Source organism: Lampris incognitus, chromosome 5, assembly GCF_029633865.1.
Source record: "Lampris incognitus isolate fLamInc1 chromosome 5, fLamInc1.hap2, whole genome shotgun sequence".
Classification (NCBI taxonomy): Eukaryota; Metazoa; Chordata; class Actinopteri; order Lampriformes; family Lampridae; genus Lampris; species Lampris incognitus.
Window position 1 is genome coordinate 64,468,155 of NC_079215.1, and position 9,577 is coordinate 64,477,731.

Here is a 9,577-nt window from a genome sequence, read left to right on the forward strand (position 1 = left end):
ACTCTGTCGCAATGACAGTGTCTAGGAAATGTTGTTGGTCTGAGCTTTTAGGTCAATCAAATTCAAATCTCATGAAAAGACTGAGGACACCTGATGCAATGTAAGCTGGGTAAATGAAAATTCTTTGCTAAGCTACTTGAGATGGGCAGAGATTACAGTAATGCTGGCAATATGCTCTGTTCAGATGTGTAGTGTAGTCTAGTCATCATTATACATTAACCCCCCCCCCAATAGTGACGTTTTCAGACCCAGTCCTCTGGTTGAAACTAGCAGCAAACTCGTGGCATGGTCCCTCACAGATCATACCTGGTTATAACTGGGGAGGCAGTTATTGAGCGTTTGCAAATTAATGATTGACACAGTGCTCCACCAATCGGTGTTAAACAACCGTCTCCATCAACCCACAACCACCACAGCTGATTTTGGAAGCCAATGCATAAACGCCTCAGGGTGCAGTTCTTCTATTGGCCACTAGATGCTGGCTCCAAAAATACTCTGGTTGTATGCGTGCATATAAGACAATGGGGAAAAATTCCCTCCAGGGATACAAAGTCAATACATTTTGTCCACAAGAAGTTAAAGTCTCAGGAGCTAATTTCACTTCTTATTTGTGTCTTGGTGGGACTTTTGAAAATGATTGCTCCGTTAGGTGGATATAAAGACTTAAAGTCAGTGTGTTTTGGGACACGGCTGCCTTGATTAACAGGTCTGCCCTTGGTGCAACTGATGGTTTGCTCATGCAGAAATCATACTTGGTTTTAAGTAATTGAATGAACACGACCTTCAGCAGTGTTTTTATCATAAACTGCAGAGAAACTGTTTTGTTTCGAAATAATACTTTTGAATAACAACAACACTTCATTGTGCACCAGTAAAACAATGAGGTATATGGCTGCTAGCATGGCTTGCTCTGTGTTAAACTGTATTAGTGTTAACCAAGCCTCCAAAGATTACTGGCTCCATTTTCTTTGATGAGAGGGCTATTTTTTAAATAGCTGGCCCGCTAGCCAAAGTTGGCAAGTAATGCAGCCGGAAAATGCACCACCTTTATTAGCTAATTAGCCAACAGTTTCCTAACAGCACGGAAATTCTCAAAATGGTGCTAATGCTAGGCCCTATAGCTCAGCTCCACCAAGGTGTCCTGATCACTGCACTAGCGCCTCCTCGGGTCGGTCGGGGCCCTTGTCGGGGGGGGGGACTGGGGGGGAATAGCGGGATCTTCCCATGCGCTACGTCCCCCTGGTGAAACTCCTCACTGTCAGGTGAAAAGAAGCGGCTGGCGACTCCACATGTATGGGAGGAGGCATGTGGTAGTCTGCAGCCCTCCCCGGATCAGCAGAGGGGGTGGAGCAGAGACCGGTACCGCTCGGAGGAGTGGGGTGATTGGCCGGGTGCAATTGCAGAACAAAAAGGGGGGGGTATTTATTCAAGACAAATGCTTGGGAGGATGGCTCATTGGTGCAGTAATTAAGGGTTAGCAAGATGGCAAATATATGATTGGTACTTTCTAACACGGCTAATTTTACCATTCTTTTGCTGCTTAGCTAAGGTGGCTCATTGGTGCAGTAATTAAGGGCTAGCAAGATGGCAAATATAAGATTGGTACTTTCTAACACGGCTAATGTTACCATTCTTTTGCTGCTTAGCTAAGGTGGCTCATTGGTGCAGTAATTAAGGGCTAGCAAGATGGCAAATATACGATTGGTACTTTCTAACACGGCTAATGTTACCATTCTTTTGCTGCTTAGCTACAGTTGGTAAGTAACTAAGCTAACTGACTTGCTAACAGCTTGAATGGTAAAAAGCAATCATCATGTAATCATCAGCATTTCCTCAAGAAAATGTATAGGCCATCTGGGAGAAGTATGGCAAATGACTCAGCTGTGCACTGTGTGGACGTATCTGGTACAACATGTATTCTCTATTATTTCATCAAAGGTTCTTTGGTTGTGGATAAATAGCCAGTGCATACAAACAGATATGTGGCCACAACATAATCATAAAGCTTAGAGAAGGTGTCTGGGAATCTCACTTTCGAGTCCTCAAGGCGTAAGGGCTGCTTTCTCTGCTGCGCCTCACATAAAAACAGAAAACCGCGGGGCACATTTCCTTGTCTTTGTGTTGTTTTAAAGATAAGTTGTAGAGATGCGGGTAGTGATGGACCTCTTCACACAGCCTCTCTCCAAACTCAGCGCTCATTTTGGTTTCCAGTGCGTGCACAGTTGGTGCCCTTGCAGCATAGCGGCTGCGCTGGCCTGCACGCAGCCCGCTGGGGTGCGGACATTCCTGGGCCCTAGTTAGTGATGAAATGTACGTCATGCAGGCCCTCGTGGAGTCGCGAACTATCCAAATCCGCAGATGTCCGCACCCAGCTGTGTAGGCCAGATGCTACAAGGGCACCAGAACTACTACGCATCTGTGGTGTGCACAGCTGTCCACTCAGGGGTATATTTGAACCTGAAGTGCCAGTGCCAGAAAGATCTGTACAAAACCCACCCCACCCATTCACCCAACACCTCAAAAGTCATCCTATAGGTCAGGTTTATGATTTAAGGAGCTCGGAATGTAACCGGGTGAGAAGGCTGCCATACCCACGGTCCTATAACCGGCAACTAGGAATGTACGACCAGGGGGAAGCCAGCACATGGCTGCGGATTGTAAAACAGCCCTTGATTTGTACTGGCCAGAGCATAGTGATCCCTTATTCCATGTCCTTGACTAGAGAGAGAAATGAAGTTGCTGGATGTGACGCATAATCTCTTAGGCATCTGCTTGGCTTTTTTCATCCAGAGAAACCGGACCTATGTTTTTATGACTATTATTTATTTGCTCTGTAGATACCTTTGAGAAACCTGAGCGCACTCCGCTGTGCCGTGTCCATCACAGCAGCTTTACCCTCTTGTCCCCTTTGCTGAGACCTTTTGTTCTCCCCTTCCAGGTATAGAAATGACCTCGGTGCTGGAGAATGAAGCAAGGAAGACTTGACAGGCATCACAGGGAAACAGAAGCATGGGACTGACTCGTGTGACAAGAAATGAAACTGAAGGCAGCTGTTAGTTGAGGGCTTGACTTGGGCAGGGTTGTGACTGGATAACCTCTCTGAACAGAAGAGCGGCTTCCTGTTAGTAAATGTGACGTTTGCTGACAAATTGCTGTTTGTGAAGACATATTTTGAGATTCTGATTTGAGATCCAACTGTCACATTCATATTTCCAGCCGCTCAGATGAGCGCGGGTTTTTCTGCAGAAAGAAATCGCTGCTTGGCATGAACCAATTAAAGAGCATACTGTGACTATGTGGAGGCACCTGGGGTAACCCTTTTCATGACAGTGAAGTAGACATTAACAATGTATTTGGCAAAATATCAGTTATTCAAAAACTGCTTAACCATGCTAGAAAAAGGGGCACAAGGCATATTATTTAATGGCATATTTTTCTTCGGGTGCAACAATCTCAAAATGCCAACAGTGTCACGACTAAAAGGAGAACTGTATGCAATGCTTTTTATATACTATTGACCAATAAGAGATAAGTAAGATTAAGAAACACTACAGATGTACAAAAGGTACTGTACATTTATTACGGTCATGGACTCATTTCTGGAATACTGTGTCACCCGTACTGATCCAGTCTAAGGAAACATATCTGTCATTACATCAGCTCTGCACTACAAGTGATGGGTTTGCTGGTCTGCTCTTTTTCCATTACATTCTCTCACTTTTGCATCCCATTTTGGCTTCATGACCTCTACACCAGTTGTTCTCCGACTTTTTGGGGTGCTGGACCCCCTGCGTATTTTTGATCTACCCTGAGGACCCCTCCACCTGATCTTGGGGGAGGGGGGTTGCAATTTGTAGAAACAGTAGAAACTGCATTTTAAATTGCATTATAGCATTTATTCACTCTTTGGGGCAAAAATAAGAGCTTTCAGTTGTAACTTAGATATAGTTAACAAAACAGAATTCTTATGCAGTAACTTTCAGATATATGTAACTAAACAGAATATGTATTCAGTAACTTTCAGATATATGTAACACAACAGAATATGTATTCAGTAACTTTCAGATATATGTAACAACACAGAATATGTATTCAGTAACTTTCAGATATATGTAACAAAACAGAATATGTATGCAGTAACTTTCAGATATATGTAACACAACAGAATATGTATTCAGTAACTTTCAGATATATGTAACAAAACAGAATATGTATTCAGTAACTTTCAGATATATGTAACAACAGAATTCTTATGCAGTAACTTTTAACAATGCAAACGGGAGCGAGATCTCTTATTAAAATACAATAAATGACACTTGTGAAACAGATGTAATTAGAGAAAACAGTCCTGTTACCCTTTATAGTTTAGGTAGATAAAGGTCTCAGTCACATTTGAGTAAAATAATCCCATTTCTATAAATGTCATAGGATCTTTTTTTTAAAAGATATTTTATTTTCACGGACCCCTTGCAATTACACCACGGACCACTAGGGGTCCGCGGACCCCCGGTTGAGAAACACTGCTCTAAACAACGGAGTTATAACCTGGAGCCAGGAAAACAAAATCGTTCTATACAACGCGAAATTGGAACAGCACCAGATCGGTTCATGTTGGTACATGGAGATGGGGTTGATGTGAGGTTGGTGTAATGTCACGAGAACAACCGGGGTTTCACTCCTACCTACAACGACCATGGGCGGTCAAATTGGCGGCCGGTTTTGAAACTCTATATATCGTCAAGATAAATACCCAGTTGAGATATTAATGTGTTGCATACGTTCGTATGTCTGTTAGGAAACTAGCTGGCACCAAAATTAACATTTTAACAACTATAATATTAGTTTTAAACAGTTTAAACTTCAGAGAGACGTGGTGGAACTTGAGTAGCAAAATTGAAAAAGTTAAACTATTACCTGAAAAACAAAACGGAAAACACATATTGCTGATCTAACAAACGCAACAAGGCCTATAACACGTGACATGTGAAAAAAGAGCTGAAAATAAATATTGAAACAGCCCCAAACAACGACCGCAACTTAAAAAATACTAGAACGACCGTGGGCGGTCAAAATGACTGCCACTGTGTTTAAACTCTATATAGTGTCAAGATAAATACCCAGCTGAGATATTAAAGCATTACATATGTTAGTGTGTCTGTTATGAAACTAGCTGACACCAAAATTAACATTTTAACAACTTTAATACTATTTTTCAAACAATTCAAAATGGCGGCTGTCCAGCATGTGTAAATCCCGCAGCGCCTCGGTGGTAGTCATGGTGCGTCTGCAACGACATGTTGGACTCAAGTGTAGACTATTTCTCTCCACTGGAGGGCGCTAGTGTGTTTCTAGGACAGAGCAACGAACGTCCCAAAGGAAATGACGCCACCAACACACGTCATAAACACTGACATGACGCACACGATCGGCTCGTGATAGTTTTAGGTAGATCTTATTGTAACTTTTGTTGTGCAATTGATCTAAAACTCATTTTAATGTACATATATTGAATTTTAGGGGCACTCAGGGAGCGGCAGGTCTCTATGTTTCTCCACAAACTTATTAAACTATGAAAAACCAAAATGGTCAAAATGACCGGCTTGGTCATTGTAGTGGGCGTGCACCGAATCTGTTGAATACTTTACTTGATGACATTGGTTTGAACATTAATTGGCAAATTGCCAATTAACATACAGCATGCTTATGCTAAAGGGAAGTCATGTTACTTTCTTAACCAGAATGCATGGCTGAAACTACATGCTAAGTGCTGAAGTGCTGAAACTACATGCTAAGTGCTGAAAGTACATGCTAAGTGGTGAAAGTATATGCTAAGTGGTGAAACTACATGCTAAGTGCTGAAACTACATGCTAAGTGGTGAAACTACATGCTAAGTGCTGAAACTACATGCTAAGTGGTGAAAGTATATGCTAAGTGGTGAAAGTATATGCTAAGTGGTGAAACTACATGCTAAGTGCTGAAACTACATGCTAACTGGTGAAACTACATGCTAAGTGCTGAAACTACATGCTAAGTGCTGAAACTACATGCTAAGTGCTGAAAGTACATGCTAAGTGGTGAAAGTATATGCTAAGTGCTGAAACTACATGCTAAGTGCTGAAACTACATGCTAAGTGGTGAAAGTATATGCTAAGTGCTGAAACTACATGCTAAGTGGTGAAACTACATGCTAAGTGCTGAAACTACATGCTAAGTGCTGAAACTACATGCTAAGTGGTGAAAGTATATGCTAAGTGGTGAAAGTACATGCTAAGTGGTGAAAGTATATGCTAAGTGCTGAAACTACATGCTAAGTGCTGAAACTACATGCTAAGTGGTGAAAGTATATGCTAAGTGGTGAAAGTACTTGCTAAGTGGTGATATACAGTGTTGGTGAGCACCAGCCAAGTCTTTCCACGTCACGTAACCGAAGCGGTGATGAGATATGGATCCCTCACACCGCTTATTCTTCAACAGCTGGCTGTCAGTAGACACAGATACTGTCATAGCTGTACACCTCCACTTTATTGCTATGTCATGTTACCTATCAAGAGAAAACCCTGCTGACACTGAACATGTCAGTGTATTTAGGCCCAAGTTATAAGTGTGGCGTTATGTGTGCAGTGTTGAGGAGTAACTGACGGGGTTGCAAAAAAAGGCAGAAACTCAAGAACAGTTTAGCAACTTCAAAAATCCTACTCTATATGACTCACAATGTGTTTGCATGGAAAATGTGTTTAACATGTAGATGTTACCACGTTGTTTTGTCTCTCTCTCCAAGCGGTCATCCGTTAATAAATCACAGACGTAGACCAACCCTCCAGGGTTTGCATTTGTGTATATATATCTTTTAAACCACCTTTTAGTCACCACATAATTGGTAACAACAATAATATTCCACAACCTTACTAGTTAAGTTAATTGGGTGCAGAATAGGGCTGGGCAACAATGCAATATTGTTGTTTATCATCTTTCAATGGTGTTACACCCTGGTGAAATTTGGATTTTGTCATATCATGCAAGACAGTTTTGTGGTCTATATTCATGACAACATGAATCTACGGCCTAAAATATCTCACAAAATGAGGTCTGAAGTATACGAGGGAGTACTGATGAAAACCAGTTTGGGTTTGATATTTTACTTCCTAGTACCAAACAGTTCAACGTGACGACCCTGGTGGCTGTGATTGGTGCTTGTGCAGCATGAGTGTCTGTGAGTATTGCAAGAACATGGAGTAAAGGAATGTCAGCATGGTAATGACAGTAACTCACCCAATGACAGACATAATCCAATATTGTCTTGAAACAATCAGCAAAATAAATATCTTGATAATAAATATTCAACCGGTTACCTCAGTCAGTGTGTGTGTGTGTGTGTGTTACAGTGAAAGTGTGCTGACAAGCAGAAGCTGCTGGGATCAGTCTACAGGATTACAGCTGTCTACACTAGCTAAAAAATAATCATGGCTAAAATAGTCTTGAGGTTATATGCCGCAACGCATACGCTGTGAAATGTGTCTTGTTTTTCTGCACAAAACCGTTGCCGCCATGGTAAAGTTTGCCATTTTAGGTGGTGACTGGATCCACTTTCTACGTAAAATCACATTTCACCCACCCCCGGCTCGGTAAACCCTCTCCATTAACGTCTACCAATTAAATACTAATTTACTGCTGTTGTCGTGTAAAAACCCTTTAACTCCAATTTGGCTGATGTTTTTTTTTCATTTTACTTTGACCATCTGTTTCATTCGTCACATACAGAATTACCAAGAATGGGTTCATTTCAATTAGAAAACGGCTGTTCTTTGTTGAAAGTTTACATTTTTTTAATTAAACAGCTGTAATGTGTATTGCAGTACATGTGTGTACTTATATTTGTTCATTCATTCATTATCCAATTTGCTTATCCTGCTCTCAGGGTCGCGGGCATACTGGAGCCTATCCCAGCAGTCACTGGGCAGCGGGTGGGGAGGCCAGGCCACCACACATATTATATTTGTTTGCTATAAGTACTATATATAGTACTTATATTTGTTTGCTATAAGTACTATATATAGTAATTATATTTGTTTGCTATAAGTACTATATATAGTACTTATATTTGTTTGCTATAAGTACTATATATAGTACTTATATTTGTTTGCTGTAAAACACACTGAATACAGATGGGTGTAAATCATACAACTCGCCACTATAGAGGTACATTAGAGATTGATACTGAAGTGCCATTATGTAGTACATTTCCTTAATATCCACTGAATGCTCCCGTTTACCTACAGTATTTACAGTAGATGTATTTGTGACGTTAAATCTAAAAGCTGAAATAAAAATATAATATAAAATATATAATACTTTATATATATAATATATAATACAATATAATATAAAATATATAATATTTTATATATATAAAATATACAATATAATATAAAATATATAATATTTTATATATATAAAATATACAATATAATATAAAATATATAATATTATATATATATTATGTAAGTCCATTTTGAACTGTTTTGGACATTTTTAATTGAGAAGGCCGCATAATTTCCATGAAAAAAATCCCCGTTAAACGCATCCACACAACATGCCGAATGGCTGCTGGGGGACGGGGGAGCAGGGAGACGGGGTACCCCTCATTAACAACCATCCTCTCCAACAGAGATGGCAGGGAAATGTTAAGTACCCATGTACCCCCTCTCATCTCCCCCCTTCTGCAGCGTTTGTTAGTTGGGTAAAGTAGCATGCAAACGTGTTGGATGCAAATGCAAACACCTTAGACTGGTGTCGTGTCACGTATCTTAGAAATACCTCGACAAAATAACCTGTAGAAATAACTTGACAGTGACGCACATGATGGCAGTGAAACACTGAGACGGGTTCAAGACACACGAACGGGTTAAAGAAACGACTTGTAGACATGGGTCGCACACACACAAACAGGATGTCATTCACCACATATGGATGGATGGATGGAGAGAGAGAGAGAGAGAGAGAGACAGACAGAATACACCCCTAGATATACACAATACAGGCAGATAGAATGGCTGATTGACTGAATAATTGATCGTTTCAATTCAGTATTCGATTCCAACATGTGTCCAGCACCAGATTAGAAGATGCAGCTTTCGGTGGAGGTATTATCATTATTAGTACTGTTGTACACAGACATGTATGTTTTTGCCTACACATTAGCTACTATTATATTGCCTTTTATAAGGAACAATAAAGACTCCCCATGCTGGGCTCTGAAACCCCTACTGAGACAGTGAACAGCGTTTAAAACCTTTCTACCACTGTGTTGGTAGAACCTTGACAGCAAAGCTCAGAGGATCCACGGGTGTCGGGGTGAATGACCTCACATCCAGCCCATCCACAGGGCTTAGTTTTACCACCACAGCAGTGGTGGGGGTTTTACTCACTGATGCGCCGGCTTGCTGAGGGGCCCTCCGGCCACCCAAGGCGATGTCTTCTGAGCACGTTTCTTTTTATCCGTCTTTTGCATCTCCGGGTCTAAACTTTAAACCGGACTCAGGTCCGCAGGAGGCCCGGTGACATCTGAAATGGCGAATT